A 17,589-nucleotide genomic window follows, 5' to 3' on the forward strand; every position below is an offset into this window, starting at 1 on the left:
AAAGTGGGATAATATGGAACTAATGTGAGCAGGTCGGCACGGACTCGGCGGGCCAAACGGACAAATTCCATTCTGTATCTCTAAACTAAACTAAACTAAACCAATGATGTCAGACTGTTCGAAGATCTCTGTCTCATTCTGGTGCTCATGTGAAGTGAGATGGGATGGAATAGGATGTCAGGTGGAGGTTGGGTAAAGGGTAAGGTTTGGAGGTGAATGGAGATTTTAGTGTAAGAAGGAACTGCAGATGCTGGTTTAAACTGATGAAAGACACACAAAGCTGTAGTAACTCAGCGAGACATGCAGCATCTCTGGAGAGAAGGAATGGGTGACGTTTTGGGTCGAGACCGTTCTGAAGGGTCTAAACCCGAAACGTCACCCATTCCTTCTATCCGGAGATACTGCCTGTCCCGCTGAGTTACTCCAGCTTTTTGTGTCTAATGAAGATTTTAGAACAGATTTGTATGTGGATTAGATAGTTGGTACAGACGGTGATCTGAAATGAAAGCTCTGCCAAATATCTCTTACCATCCCTGCCACTAACTATCCTTGATGAAATAGAAATGCAAATTTGATCTGCTTCCATTTAGCATATCAATTGATCAATGAAGCTATAATTATTATGGAGGTTATGTCGCAGAGATTTGCATTACTTCAAAGTAGCAACCTTTATAGGCAATAGGATTAACTTCTTCAAATAAAGTTTGCCTGATATTGTGTTTGACAATCATCAAATATGACAGTATGAAGACTAAAATAACTTTCACCTCCCTCAGTGGAACAGTCGACAAAAAAAATGCTTAAAATGCATTTCATGTGATTATTTGAGGCCTTTAATTTAGTTTAGTTTTGAGATACAGCGCGGAAACAGGCCCTTCGGCCCACTGAGTCCGCACTGACCAGCGATCGGCGCACATTAACACTATCCTACCCTAGGGACAATTTTTACATTTATAACAAATCTACAAACATGTGCGTCTTTGGAGTGTGGGAGGAAACAGAAGATCTCGGAGACAATCTACGCAGGTCACGGAGAGAACTGTTGTATCTTTTAAGGGGTCTGTCCCACTTGGGCATTATTTGCGCGTCACGCAGGTGACACGCGAAGATTTTGTGAATCCCAAAATCCTGGGGTAACGCGCACGACCGCGCATCACTGCCTTCGCCACCACGCCTCACTACGTGCATTGCATGCGTAATGCACGCCATGCGCATATCGCGTCATGCATCTTGACGTGTAAATGATGTCGCGTAATTGACGCCCAAGTGGGACGGGCCCTTCATCCTTTATTTATGTACTGTGAAGAGCTTGATTATATTATTGTATCATCTTTTCCTTGACTGGATAGCATGTACACAAAAGCTTTATGCAGTACCTCAGTACACATGATAATAACAAAGTAAACTAAACTGAACGTGAATATACATAAAAAGCTGGAGAAACTCAGCGGGTCAGACAGCAACTCTGGAGAATAGGAATAGGTCACGTTTTGGGTCGAGACCCTTTTGCAGTCTGCGAGACAGGGGAAAGGGAAACGAGAGATATAGATGATGATGTAGAGAAATTTTGAACAAATGAATAAAAGATATGCAAAAGAGTAATGGTGATAAAGGAACAGGCAAATATTAGCTGTGGCCTAGGTGAGAATGGGTACAGGCAATGAGACTCAACAAGATGACTTTGAAGCTGATATGTGTGGGGGGAGGGATGGAGAGAGATGGAATGAAGGGGCTACTTGAAGTTGGATAAATCAATACTCATACCGCTGGGCTGTAAGCTGCCCAAGCAAAATATGAGATTTTGTTTCTCCAGTTTGCGTTTGGCCACAATCTGACAATGAAGGAGACCTAGCCCAGAATGGTCAATGTGGGAATGGGAATTAAAGTATTTGGCAACCAAATTTGATGCTGGTTAAATTAATCTCATCTGGCTGCATGTGATCCATATCCTCCCATTCACTGCATATCCATGTGATGATCATAAAACCTTTAAAATGCCATTATCATATCAACCTCCACAACCATCCCTGGCAACACATTCCAAGCACCCACTACTCTCTATGCAAAAAGAAAATTGCCACATACAACTCCTTTAACCTTTACCCTTTTCACGTTAAAGTTATGTCTCCTAGTCTTTTGCATTTCCACCCTGAGAAAAAGGTTCTGACCGTCTTCTCCATCAGTGCATTTTACAATTATATTTACAGTTAGTAAGAGTCCGCACAACTTCCAATGTTCCAGAGAAACCAATCAAAGTTTGTCCAAGGCCTGCAGACTGAAACTCTGTCATCCAGGCAGCATTCTGGTAAATCTCTTCTGCAACCTTTCCAAAGCCTTCACATCCTTCCTGTACTGGGGCCACTAGCACTGCACACAATACTTAATCAGTGGAACTCATTGCCACAGAGGGCTGTAGAGGCCAAGTCAGTGGACATCTTTAAGGTAGAGATAGACAATTTCTACATTAGAATGGGTGTCAAGGATTATGGGGAGGTCAGAAATGGGATCAGAAGGCAGAGATCAGCCATGATAGAATGGCGAAGTAGAATCGATGGGCCGAATGGCCTAATTCTACTACTTTAACTTGTGATGTTGTGAACTTCAAATGCCATCTAACCACAGTACTATAAAGCTGCAACATGACTTCTTGACTCTTAGCATATATATTTTCCCCTAACATGCGACCAACCAAAGTGCAACACCTCACACTTGCTTGGATTATATTCCGTTTTTAATTTCTCTGCCCATTTCTGTCCCTTGGCTATACCCCACTTTATACTTAGCCAACCTTGCTCAGTGGGACAGGCAGCATCGCTAGATAGATAGAATGGGTGAAACGAGTTACTCCAGCATTTTGTGTCTATCTTCAATGTCAACCAGCATCTGCAGTTCCTTCCTACACACTTGATAACTTTCCTCATTGTCCGCACCTCCACTAATTTTGGTGTTGTCCAATTAATTTATAGAGCCATAGAGTTATAGAGTGATACTGTGTGGAAACAGGCCCTTCGGCCCAACTCGCACACACCGGCCAACAATGTCCCAGCTACCCTAGTCCCTCTTGCCTGTGCTTGGTCCATAATCCTCCAAACCTGTCCTATCCATATACCTCTCCAACTGTTTCTTAAATGATGGGATAGTCCCAGCCTCATCTACCTCTGGCAGCTTGTTCCAAAATCTGTGTGAAAAAATTAACCCTCGGATTCCTATTAAATCTTTTCCCTTGAACCTATGTCTTCTGGTCCTCGATTCCCCTACTCTGGGTAAAATACTCTGTGCATCTACCCGCTCTATTCCTCTCATGATTTTGATACCTCTATAAGATCTCCCCTCATCCTCCTATGCTCCATGGAATAGAGACCCAGCCTACTCAACTTCTCCCTATAGCTCACACCCTCTAGTCCTGGCAACATCCTTGTAAGTGTTTTCTGAACCCTTTCAAGCTTGACAATATCTGGAACATGGTTCCAGAACTGAACACAATACTCTAAATGTGGTCTCACCAACGTCTTATACAACTGAAAAATGCCAAAAGCCTTTTTGACCACCTTATCTACCCGCGACTTAAAGGAACCATGCACCTGTACTCCTAGATTCCTCTACTATACAACACTACCCAGAGGCCTACCATTTACTGTGTCCTGCCTTTGTTCGACATACCAAAATACAGCACCTCACACCTCTCTGTACCCACCTGGTCAATTGATCCAGATCCTGCTACAATCTTTCACAACCATCTGCACTATCTGCAAAACCACTCACTTTTGCATCATCAGCAAACTTGTTAACCTTGCCCTGTGTTCTCATCCAAATCATTAATGTAGATGACAAACAGTAACAGGCCCAGCACCATTTCCTGGGGCACACCACTAGTCACAGGAAATGGTAATTCATGCATCACAACCAATCACAAATTTATATAATTTATGCATCACAACCAATCACAAACAGCAACCCAGCACAAATCCCTGCGTAACTCCACTGGACACAGACTTCCAGCAGTAACACCCTACCACCACAACCCTCTTTCTTCTATCTTAATCTTATGGGTCAGCTTACCATGACAAACTTTTTCAAATACCTTAATAAAATCTGGTAGACAACATCCACTGTCCTACCCTTATTAATTACACCTCAAAATACTCAATTAAGTTAGTGAGATATGACCTGCCACAGATAAAGCTGGACCTAGGCCTATCAGATCTTCCGGTTGCCAAACACTTTAATTCCCCTTCCCATTCCCACACTGACCTTCCTGTCCTGGCCCCTTCCATTGTCAGAGTGCAGCCAAAGGCATATTGGAGGAACAATTGGAGCACCTCATATTTTGCTTGTGCAGCTTACACCCCAGCGGCATACATTTTGGCGGTCGCAAGAACGACAACTAAGTTTTGTAACGTATTTTATTCTCAAAATAGCTTCTTAGCTCACAGGTTCTTGCAACACGTCTGACCACAAAGGTGGTCAGCACTCGAAAGCGAAACCACGAGAAAAACCAGCAGCCACTCCCGAGTCGCATGACTGTGGCTTCCGAACGCCGGGTTCGATACCTGTGTGCGCCAGCAGGCGCCGCTAAAACATATTGATCTCTCTAACTTCAAGTAACCTGTGCATCCTCTCTCTATCTGTCCTTCCCCTCACTAAGCCGTTGTACCAGCTTGAAAATCGTCTTGTTGAATCTCATTGTCTGTAATTCGTTTTCACCTGCAACACTGTGAACAATGGCCTATTCCCATTATCATCAATAGTTTTTTGTATATCTTCCATTCATTTGTTCTATAACTCTATACATCACCATCCATATTTCTCCTTTCCCTTACCCCTGACACTCAGTCTGAAGATGGGTCTCGACCCAAAATATCATCCATTCCTTCTCTCCAGAGATGCTGCCTGTCCCGCTGAGTTACTCCAGAATTTTGTGCCTATCCATAGACAAAGTTAAGCTGACTGTCCTGAATTAGGCCGGGGTGGGAGATTGCAACCTTCACGCAGTCCACCCTGTTTCAACGAATGTAATCAACCTGACGTGCACAAACAGAAGGTCAAACAGAACAAGTTGTCTTATAACTTTAGGCTGTGCACGCCATACGCATGAAGAAGAATTAGGTCATTCTCTTCCAAATGAGAGTAAACCATATACCAAAAAATCTTCTCTAGTATCTTCCCAACTGCTGGAATGATTCTATAATACCGACCTATAATTTCCTGGAATATCTCAGCTTCGTAATTCAAAATACGCTTGCAATAATTTGCAGGTTACATGATTTCCATCTCATTCAAAATGGTGACTCATTTTGTTGAACTGAGAACATTAAATTAATGATTTACCATTTTAGTGTAAAATAGGAGGAAAACAGTAAAAATATCCATTCATTAAAAGGCGTATCGGGGTTTGATCCTGACCTCAGACACTGTCCGTGTAGAGTTAGTACATTCTCACTGTGACTGAGTAGATTTCTTCTGGGCGCTCCAGTTACCTCCCACACCTCAAAGATTTGAAGGTTTGTAGGTAAATTGGCATCTGTGAATTGCCCCTAGTGTGTATGGAGTAGATGAGAAACTGTGATAACAGAACTAGTGTGAATGAGTAATCAATGGTTGGCATGGACTTGGTGTGCTGAAGGATCTGTTTCCATGCTGTATCTCTAAAACCAAATAGTAACAAAAACCGTTTGCGGACATGTCGTCGAAGGACGAGAAGCCGAAGCAAAGAAGTGGAAGCCAAATAACCGAACAGAAATAAAGCCGAAACGCCAAATGACCGAGAGCGTACAGTCAAAATGCCAACTAACTGAAAGGGCGGGACACCTAACAGCAAACTAACCAAAAGGGTGGGACGCCTAAAAGCAAATTCACTGAAAGGCTGCTCTGCTGAAACTCCAACTCACTGAAAGGATGCATCGCCTAGAGGCCAACTCACCAAAAGGCTGCGTCGCCTAAAAGCAAATTCACTGAATGTCCGCTCTGCCGAAATGTCAAATAACGGACATGACGTCGACGGGGGCGTGACATCTCAGCGATTGGTCCAGACCCCTGCGTCCATCACATCACCGGCTGATGGAGACGGGAAGGTGGGGGTCATTTTCCCACACAAGCCATAGGTGACTGGGCACTCTGAACCCGAGCACCAAGTTGGTAAAGGAGTGCAGCCCTCAGGACAGCCCCCACTCTCGCATGACCCTGGACCAATCGCTGACTTGTCCCGCCATGCCTCCCCCCAGCCCCTGGCGACGTAATGTCCGTTATTTAACTTTTCGGCAGAGCTGCCATTCGGTGAGTTGGTTTGTGGGTGACGCAGCCTTTCGGTTAGTTGGCTTTTAGGCATCCCACCCTTTCAGTTATTTGCCGTTTCGGTTTTGTTTACGTTCGGTTATTTGGCTTCCACTTCTTTGCTTCGGCTCTCGTCCTTCAATGCCATGTCCAGGTACCAACAAAAACATGTAACCTATAATCTAGTTAACTAATCTCATTAGGCTATTTTTTCCCCTTGCAAAATGTCCAAATAGCCCAAGCAATTGCCCTTTAAGGTGAAGGGGAAAAGATTTAATAGGAATCTGATGGGTAACTATTCACACAAAGGGTGGTGGGTGCATTGAAAAGGCTGCCAGTGGAGGTAGTTGAGGCAGGGACTATCCCAACATTCAAGAGACAGTTGGACAGGTACATGGATGGGACAGGTTTAGAGGGATATGGACCAAATGCAGGTGGGATTAGTGCAGCTGGGACATGTTGGCCGGTGTGGGCAAGTTTGGCCAAAGGGCCTGTTTCCACGCAGCAGCACTCTATGACTAAAAGCAGAAAGATGAGTCCCTAATTTTAATTTGAACTTAAATTCAGGGATACACTAACTCATTTCAGGGGTTCTTCTTGCTATGCAGTTCCTCAGGATGACGGGTTACTTGCTCCCAATTTGAGTTCTGAGGTGGCTTGTGATGGACTCTTCTAGGGCAAGAAATGGCCAACAGAGCATATCGGTGAGCTATTTGTGAGTAGGTCCACTCATAAGGTCTTAAGTCATAGTGATAGGAGTAGAAGTAAGTCATTCAGCCCATCAAGTCTACTCTGCCTTTCAATCATGGTTGAGCTATCTCTCCCTCCTACCCCATTCTTCTGCCTTCTCCCCATAACCTCTAACACTAATCAAGTATCTATCGATTTCTGCCTTAAATATCCACTGACTTGGCTTCCACAGCCTTCTGTGGCAAATAATTCCACAGATTCACCACCCTCTGACTAAAGAAATGTCTCCTCGTCTCCTTCCCAAAAGAACTCCTTCTATGATATGGCACTTTATTGTCATGTACTGAGGTACAGTGAAATTCATTTTTGTACATGGTTCAGTGCAAGTATCACTATACATAAGCACTCGGATACATCTTAGACAAACATCTCAGATACAGTGCAAGTGTATAGCAGTAGTACACTGAGACAGTATAAGGCGTGCCATTTTGGCACCATTTTCGTCCCATTTGTTGTAAGTGTAGGGATCTTGACCTGACCATCAAGTTATGTTGTCCTGGTGGTGTTGCAGGGTCAGCCTGGCCAAGTGTAGTCATGGTGTCCTCCACCGCGGTCAACGTGCTCAGCCTCTTGCCGCGGCGACCGTTCCAGCCGAGCCCCAGGCTTCTGCAGGGCTTTCAACTGTTGAGGCCGTGCATTCCCTCTCTCCCTTCTGTTACTTACTCATAACTTCTGTGTGCTTCAGATGCAAAGCCATGAAGTTCTCAATGCCTTCCCAAATGATCCTTCTCCAATTTGAGTGGCCACGGGCTGAGATTTCCAGAGTGGGTGGGCATGGTGTGCATTTTTCAAGGGAGCATCGAACATCCTTGAATCTTATCCGCTGTCTGCCTAATAATTTCCTGCCATCACAGAGCTCAGGATAGAATGATGCAAGAGTCTTGTGTAATGCATGCAAGAGTGTAGGGCATGCAAACAACACACGCTGCCCAAACTCGCTGGTGGAGAGTTACTGTGGCCTCATTGATGGAACGCTGCACTGGAACAGGGACAGCGCAATGGGACAGAGTCCTCCTACTCCTCACCCTCCGCTCTTTTTGCCGTCTCCAACAGGATCCCACCATTAGCCACATCTACCCAGTCTGACTGTCCCCTTGATTACATTTTCATCGTTGCATGCTTCATTGGCACCTTCCCCTAGCTAACAATTGTCTATTCCACATTTTCCTTGTACCTCGTTTCCTTTGACCTCTCTTTTCCCACCTTACATTACTTATTTCCATATCTCCCTCTCCCCTGACTCTCAATCTGAAGAACGGTCTCGCCCCGAAATGTCACCCATTCCTTCTATCCAGAGATGCTGCCTGTCCCGCTGAGTTACTCCAGCTTTTTGTGTCTATCTTGGAGTGGAATAGTTTGCCTCATTATGGTTTGGTTATCTCTCCAGTAAATGTAGAGGATTTTCCAGAGACAGCATTGATAATGTTTATCCAATGCTTTGGGGTGTCTATGCACAGTAAATGGCTCGATTGTGATCATGTTCTATCTTTCGGCTGACTGGATAACACGCAACAAATGCTTTTCACTATACCTCGGTACACATGACAATCTGAATTGATCTGTGCATGTTTATGCTTTTGATCCAAGGTGGACAAAAATGCTGGAGAAACTCAGCGGGTGAGGCAGCCTCTATGGAGCGAAGGATTAGGCGATGTTTCGGGTCGAGACCCTTCTTCAGATTGATGTTGGGGGAGGGACGGGAAAAAGAAAGGACGAGACGGAGACAGTAGGGTGTGGGAGAGCTGTGAACGGGAGGGGAAGGAGGGAGAAAGCAAGGACCACCAGAAATTGGAGAATGTAGTCTGGGGTGTAAACTACCTAAACAAAATATGAGGTGCTGTTCCTCCAATTTGTGGTGAGTTCGTTTCACAGTTTAGGTGCGTTATGAGAGTGGGTAGGGGCTGCGGCAATGTGGGAATGAAAAGAACACTCCACGAAAGACTAGAAAGAGTTAATTTTTCATATCACTATAATATCAATGTTCCCGGTTAGTAAAATATTGCATTGTATATTTCAGTAAATCTGGCTTCAGATTTAAATTGGTGAAGAGTTACAATGTGTATTTAGTCAGTGTTTTTCTAACATAATTCTAATATGGGTATATGGAAGGCTACAGAGAAGATTCACGAGGAAGTTGCCAGGACTAGAGGGCCTGAGCTGTAGGAAGAGGATGTGTAGGCTCGGACTCTATTCCTTGGAGCGCAGGAGGATGAGGGGCGAACTTATTGAGGTGTATACATCATGAGATTAATAGATTGGGTAGATCAAGTCAAGTCAAGTCAAGTCAAGTTTATTTGTCACATACACATACGAGATGTGCAGTGAAATGAAAGTGGCAATGCTCGCGGACTTTTGTGCAAAAGACAAACAACCAAACAACCAAACAAATTATAAACACAATCATAACACACATATTCTTTTACATAATAAATAATGGAAGGAAAAACGTTCAGTAGAGTTAGTCCCTGGTGAGATAGGCATTTACAGTCCGAATGGCCTCTGGGAAGAAACTCCTTCTCAACCTCTCCGTTCTCACCGCATGGCAACGGAGGCGTTTGCCTGACCGTAGCGCTGGAACAGTCCGTTGTAGGGGTGGAAGGGGTCTCCCATGATTTTATTTGCTCTGGAGTTGCACCTCCTGTTGTATAGTTCCTACAGGGGGGCGAGTGAAGTTCCCATAGTGCGTTCGGCCGACCGCACTACTCTCTGCAGAGCCTTCTTGTCCTTGGCAGAGCAATTCCCAAACCAGATGGTAATGTTCCCGGACAAGATGCTTTCCACCGCCGCTGCGTAGAAGCACTGGAGGATCCTCGGAGACACTCTGAATTTCCTCAATTGCCTGAGGTGGTAAAGGCGCTGCCTTGCCTTACTCACGAGTGCTGATGCGTGTGATGCCCATGTCATATCCTCAGAGATGTGGACTCCCAGATATTTAAAACAGTTCACCCTATCCACAGGATCCCCATTTATCCTCAATGGATAATGAGCCCTCCTAAAGTCCATGCACAGTCGCTTACCCAGAGTAGATGAATCGAGGACCAGAGGACATATGTTTAAGGTGAAGGGGAAATCTGAGGGGTAACTTTTACACACAAAGGGTGGTGGGTGTATGGAACAAGCTGCTAGAGGAGGTAGTTGAGGCAGGGACTATCACAACATTTAAGAAACAGATAGACACGTACTTGAATAGGACATGTTTGGAGGGATGTGGACCAAAGGCGAGCAGGTGGGAACGAGTATAGCTGGGGCATGTTGGGCAAGTTGAGTCGAAGGGCCTGTTTCCACGCTGTATCACTCTTAGACTCTATGACTCTATGACGCTAATGCTTTTCCATCCAAGTCCTATTCATTCACTGTGCTGCTATTCATAGTAAATGTCGTGAATTTACTGGCAATTTAACACAGATTATGAATTGGTTTCAAGATATTTTACCACAACTAATAAACGGCCTGGAGTACCGAACAAGGATGAATTAATTATTTTTCTTCATTTTTGAGGTGAATTCTTTTTATGAGAGAACAGCTGAGTAATTGGACTCAAATTGCTGGGCATTTAACTCCATTATCACTCTCATATATAATTAAATGCAATTGGTAGATCTGCCATGTATTTTTATGAGGCACTTAAAAGGGTTTTGAACCTTACTGAAATCAGGGGAATCAATTATTTTTTATTTGCCTTTCAAATGTAAATTCTGTACATTAAACATATTCTTTGAAGTCTATTTTAAAGATTTAACTTTGGGAAATCAACTGGTATCAAAGTAATGGTCTTTATTTTTCCCAGTACACTAGTTCAAACATTTTTCAATGATTAAAAGGGTTTAGGATTGCTTTCCATTCTTAATTGCATTTTACTGGGTATACTGTATCACAACTAACATGTTTAGTGTTGGAAGGAACTGCAGATGCTAGTTTACACCAAAGATAGAGGAAAAATGATCTCCGAGCCTGCACTTGGTCTCCCCGATCACTTTGATCATTACTGCTCGCCGGACCTGGAGCATCTGATGCCGTCCATTCTACCTTCCTCGGGAGTTCAGCTCAGTGATCATCACAGCCGGCTACATTCCACCACATGCAGACACCGACATGGCACTATCGGCCCTACACGATGTGCTATGTCGACACCAAAACGAGAACCCGGATGCGGCTATGGTGGTGGCTGGAGATTTTAATAAGTCAAACCTCAAAAAGGTCATGCCTGACTTTTGCCAACACATCACGTGTGCCAACAGGGGGGAAATAATTTTGGACCACTGCTATACGGTGTTCAGGAAAGGCTACAAGGACGTTTCTCTCCCTTCTTTTGGAAAATCTGACCACGCTTCCATTGAATTGAATTTCCTTTATTGTCATTCAGACCTTTCAGTCTGAACGAAATTTCATGCCTGCAGTCATACATACAACAATACAATAATAGACAACAGAACAGACAGTAAACACAAATTAACATCCACCACAGTGAGTCCACCAAGCACCTCCTCACTGTGATGGAGGCAAAATCTTAGGGCTGCAGTCTCTTCCCTCCTCTTCTCCCTCTGCGCTGAGGCGATACCCCACCAGGCGATGGTAATGTGCACCTGTAGAAGTTAGAGAGAGTCCTCCTTGACAAACCAACTCTCCGTAATCTTCTCAGGAAGTAGAGGCGCTGATGTGCTTTCTTGATAATTGCATCAGTGTTCTCGAACCAGGAAAGATCTTCAGAGATGTGCACGCCCAGGAATTTGAAGCTCTTGAATCTTTCAACCATTGACCTGTTGATATAAATGGGACTGTGGGTCCCCCTCCTACTCCTTCCAAAGTCCACAATCGGTTCCTTGGTTTTGCTGGTGTTGAGGGCCAGGTTATTGTGCTGGCACCATATGGACAGTTGCTCAATCTCTCTTCCATACTCGGACTCATCCCCATCAGTGATACGTCCCACAACAGTGGTGTCGTCAGCGAACTTGATGATGGAGTTCGCACTATGACCGGCTACGCAGTCATGAGTATAGAGTGAGTACAGCAGGGGGCTGAGCACGCAGCCTTGAGGTGCTCCCGTGCTGATTGTTATCGAACTACGATAACATACGAACTACGATAACAATCAAACTACGAACTAAGGCTTCGGACTATAACTAACTACTGGAGCAGCCCCCCTCAACCTGAAGTGCCAGCACCTCCCTAGCTGTTGACCTGAACTCTTTCTACGCACGATTCGAGACGGGCAACATCACCCCTAGCTCGCCGGCTTACAACAACACCACCAGTGCGTTGGCTAATGAGGCTGGAGGGAGGTCCATTGCTGGGGATGTGCGCACATTCTCGTTGTCCGAGCACGACGTGAGGAGGGCTCTGACAAGGAAAGCTGTAGTCTTGTGCTACTCAGCTAGCTCCAGTGCTCACCACAATATTCAACCTCTCCCTGGCCAAGTCTGTGGGCCCTGCCTGCTTCAAAACATCCACCATTGTACCTGAACCAAAGAATGCCTCTCCAGCTTGTTTGAATGATGCCCCTCACCTTGGTAGTCATGAAATACTTCGAGAGGCTCATCAAGAACCACATCTGCGCCATCCTCCCTCGCAACATAGACCCGCTACAGTTCGCATACCATCCGAACAGATCCACGGACGATGCGGTCTCCCAGGTTCTGCACACCGCTCTCTCTCACCTTGACAACCAGAAGGGGGGCTATGTGAGGATGCTGTTCATTGACCAGTTCAGCTTTCAACACCATAGTCCCCACCAGACTTGCTGAGAAGTTGTTGGAACTGGGGCTGAACACTCCCCTGTGTGCCTGAGTCCTGGACTTTCTCACTGCCATGCCCCAGGTTGCCAAGATGGGAAGACATACATCAAATACCCTCATCCTGAATACAGGATCCCCCCAGGGTTGCGTCCTCAGCCCCCTTCTGTACTCCCTGTACACACATGACTGTGTGGCCAGGTTCAGCTCCAACTCCATTATCAGGTTTGCTGATGACACTGTGGTGGTGGGCCTGATGTCCGATAACGATGAGAAGGCCTAACGGGAGGAGGTGGCTGATCTAGCACTCTGGTGCCAGGACAACAGCCTCCTCTTGAATGTCATAAAAACTAAGGAGCTGATTGTGGACTTTAGAAAGGTCAACAACCGAGGGCGTACACACCACTGGAGATAAATGGGGCTATTGTGGGTAGGGTGAGCAGCTTTAAGTACCTGGAGGATCTGACATGACAACACACGTTGCTGCACTGGTGAGTAAAGCACGGCAGCGCCTTTACCACCTCAGGCAGCTGAAGTAATTCAGAGTCTCTCTGAGGATCCTTCAGTGCTTCTACTTTGGGGCTGTAGAAAGCAACTTGTCCGGCAACATCACAATCTAGTTTGGGAACTGCGCAGGACAGGAAGGCTCTGCAGAGAGTAGTGCGTTCGGCCAAACGCACTATGGGAACTACACTCACCCCCCTGCAGGACCTATACATTAGGAGGTGCAGATCCAGAGCCAGCAACATTATGGGGGACCCCTACCACCCCTGCAACGGACTGTTCCAGCTGCTATGGTCAGCCAAACACCTCCCCTGTCATGCCGTGAAAACAGAGAGTATGAGATGGAGTTTTTTCCCACAGGCCGTTAGGACTGTAAACTCCTATCTCACCAGGGACTAATTTACAGTTGTGTTGTGTTGTGTCTTTTTTTAATTGTTTTTTTTTAACATGTAAATACTGATTCTGTTCTGTAGTTTTTGCATAATCCGCAGGCATTGCCATTTTCATTTCACTGCACATCTTGTATGTGTATGTGACAAATAAAGTTGACCTGATGGGATTGTACCATAGGTTGCTAATTGTCAGTTGTGACTAGAAAAGGGAATATGTAGCTGGATCACGGGTTGCTGCTAGAATAACGGGATTATGATAGTGGAGGGTTTTAATTTTCCAATTAGCGATTAGGCTTGTCTTGATTCTATGGGCATGGACGTGGTGAAGTTAGTTCAGGAAATGTTCTCAATTAATGTGCAGATTGTCCTAACAGAGATGGGATAAACTCATAATTCTCTTGGGAAATAAGACAGGGTGGGTGACTGAATTGTTAGTGAGGGTGCACTTGGACGTTAGTCATAACTTTATGAGTTTTAATATAGTCATGGAAAAGCATAGGATTTGTACAGAAGTTGAAGTCATAAATTGTGGCATGGTCAATTTTAGTGGCACTGGACAGGAACTTTCAAATAATTGATTGGGCAGATCAAGGAACATTATATGAGTGATGTGCATCCTCCATGATGGAACCATCCTTGTTCTTGATGACGTTTCTTCCACTGACCACCGACTCACGTGGGTGACGGCTCTCCAGTGTCCCTCTCGCTCGCTGACTTCTCACCTGTATTTACTGTGGAGAATGACATGGATGCTAGGCAACTGGGGCGTGTTAATAGTGATGTCCTGAAGAGAATGCACATTACAGGAAAGGAGGTGCTGGTGGTTATAAAATGCGTCAGATAGATAAATTCCCAAGATATGACCATGTTTATCCTGGGATATTCTGGGAAACATGGAAAGAAATTACTTGGCACGGAGTTGAGATATTTATATAAGAAGGAACTGCAGATGCTGGTTTAAAACAAAGATAGGCACAAAATGCTGGAGTAACTCAGTGGGACAGGCAGCATCTCTGGGGAGAAAGAATGGGTGATGTTTCAGGTCGAGATGTTTCAGTCTGAAGAAGGGTCTTGACCCGAAACATCATCTATTCCTTCGCTCCATAGATGCTTCCTCACCCGCTGAGTTTCTCCATCATTTGTGTCCACCTTCGATTTTACCAGCATCTGCAGTTCTTTCTTAAACATTTCTCTATAATAGATAACTTAAACTTGCTAACACCCAATAACAGAGCATTTTTGTCTGAACTATAAATTACTCATTGATTACAATTGTTTCAGTAACATGAGAAAATTGATGTTCATAAATCAAAACTTTTAAAGCTCGATTTCTTTAGGGAAAGGTGCCGTATCATTAGATATGGTTGGGGTACTTGCCATTTTCCAATTTTCAGTCAAAATGAAATAATTACTAGAACATTTCAACATGAGGATGCTATATTTTTTTAAACTGAAACTCGTGGATGATGGATAATTTTATGTTTAATTAAGAATTTACCTGGTTTATTTAGTCTGCAGTGCCTACAATTTAAGGTAAAGAAGGATTAGAATGTATTAATTAAGTTCCCCTTTGGTTCGCCAACATCATTCTGGGCCTGAACCATTGTTATTTTAACTCAATTATCAGTTACGCAGTTTCCCAGTTTATTTTCCACTTTAAAAATACATCAACTGCGTTTTCAAGATCACATTTTCACAGGTTATAGGAGTAGCATTAGGCCATTCGGCCCATTGAGCCTACACCATTCAATCATGGCTGATCTCTGCCTCATGGTCCCATTTTCCTGCCTTCTCCCCATAACCCTTGGCACCCGTTCCAATCAAGAATTTGTCCTTCTCTGCCTTAAAAATATCCACTGACTTGGCCTCCACAACGATCTGCGGCATAGAGTTCCACAGATTAACTACCCTGTGACTAAAGATGTTCCTCCTCACCTCCTTTCTGAAAGAGTGCCCTTTAATTCTGATAGCCCTGTCCCACGGTACAAGTTCATTCCAAGAGCTCTCCCAAGTTTAAAAAAAAATCAAACTCGTGGTAAGCACGGAGAATGAACGTAGCGGGAACGTCGGATCACTTAGTGGCTCGTAACGCTAACGGCAGGTAACCTCAGGAAGACTCATGAAGATTTTTCAACGTTGAAAAATGTCACAAGAGCCCCGAGTACCGACGAGTGGCCATTACCGTAAATCTCCGAGTTAGAATCAGGGCAAACTCGGGAGAGCTCTTGGAATGATCTCGTACCATGGTACAGGGCTATTAGGCTATGACCTCTGGTCCTAGAGTCTCCCGCCAGTGGAAACATTGTATTGTATTATAAACATATAAGGAATTTGATTTGCCATACAGTCATACAAAAAAGCACCAAGACACACAACTACATAAATATTAACATGGTCATCCACCACAGCAAACTGTGATGGAAGGCAATAACATATTATCGTCTTCCTTCCTTTTCTCCTGCTGTCAGGGAAGTAGAACCATCTGCAGTCGAGGCAATTGAAGCTCCCACAGTCAGCAATTGAAGCTCCAGCAATCGGGTTGGTCGAAGCTTCTGAGGCTTGGAGCTCCCGAAGTCGATCCTTGACAAAGGGACCGCAAGCTCCACGATGTTAAGTCTGCAGGCTCTCGCGGTTGGAAGTCGCAAAGTCGATCCCTAGCAAGAGGCCGCCAGCTCCACGATGTTAGACCGCAGTATGGACGGAGATACGACACAGAAAAAGTCGCAACTCCGTCGAGGAAAGAGTTTTAAAAAGTTTCCACTAAACCCCTCCCCACATAATCCAGAACTAAACATACACTAAACCATACATTTAACAACAGACTAAAAGCAACAAAAGAAATAAAGGATGTGGTGCGTGACATAAGGCGCTGGGACAGGGAAATGTTGCGGAGGTTCAGCAGGGCAGTGAAAGGTGGAATTTTTGGTGGGAGACCAGGCGGCAGGAGATTGGCTTCCAGCAGGAAGGAGCCCATTATACGTACGGCGTTCATATGGCGCCAACTTTCCACATATACTCTATCTATGCCTTTCATTATTGTGTAAGTTTCAATGAGGTCCCTCCTCAACCTTCTAAATTCCAGCGAGTAGAGGCGCAGTACTATAAAGCGCTTATTATATGCTAACCCATCATTCCTGGGATAATTTAGAGGCTGCATTTACCCCAAACAACCATAGGTTCATGCAGGAGAAGGCCCATTCCTTCTCTCCACAGATGCTGCCGGTCCCGCTGAGTTACTCCAGCATTTTGTGTCTACCTTCGATTTAAACTTGCATCTGCAGTTTTTTCCTACACATACTGTAGGTTCATACAGGTTCTTTGAATTTATCTTCTCATATTGAAACTTTAAAAGCATTAATAATTGAACCCGAGATGCAAAGAAAACATTTCTAAACACTCTGTACGGATTTTTACACTTTTTAAAAACTGTAAAGTAAACTACAAGCATAAGGCAATGTCCCGGTGCTTCAAAAGGAGCTGCCTCAACTACCCTCTGTGGAAGAGAGTTCCAGAGATTATTTCTCCTATCTTTTTCTCATAGTCCCATTTTCCCCGAAAGGAGTGTACTTGCCCATCAACTCTATACTATCTCTCGGAACAGTTCAATTGGACCCATTCCCCACATTTACATCCTTGAAACCTATTCTTGCATCATTAGCCGATGGGTACGTTTTTGTGCTGTATTATTTTACATTTTACGTGCCCCTTAACACCAATGGGCATTCATGCACACACACCTCAACACGCACTGGCATTCGCACATCTGTCAACACACACACTATCCCTTTACCTCCCCCCTCGACTCCATCCAAGGACCCAAACACTGCAGTTCTTTCTTACACACACACACTATACATGCAGAGACCTGATACCAATACTCTTGGTCTCCGTCCTCTCAACTCCTCAGAGGGCGGTGGAGGCAGGTTCTCTGGATACTTTCAAGA

The sequence above is a fragment of the Leucoraja erinacea genome, chromosome 6, assembly GCF_028641065.1.
Source record: "Leucoraja erinacea ecotype New England chromosome 6, Leri_hhj_1, whole genome shotgun sequence".
NCBI classification, from domain to species: Eukaryota; Metazoa; Chordata; class Chondrichthyes; order Rajiformes; family Rajidae; genus Leucoraja; species Leucoraja erinaceus.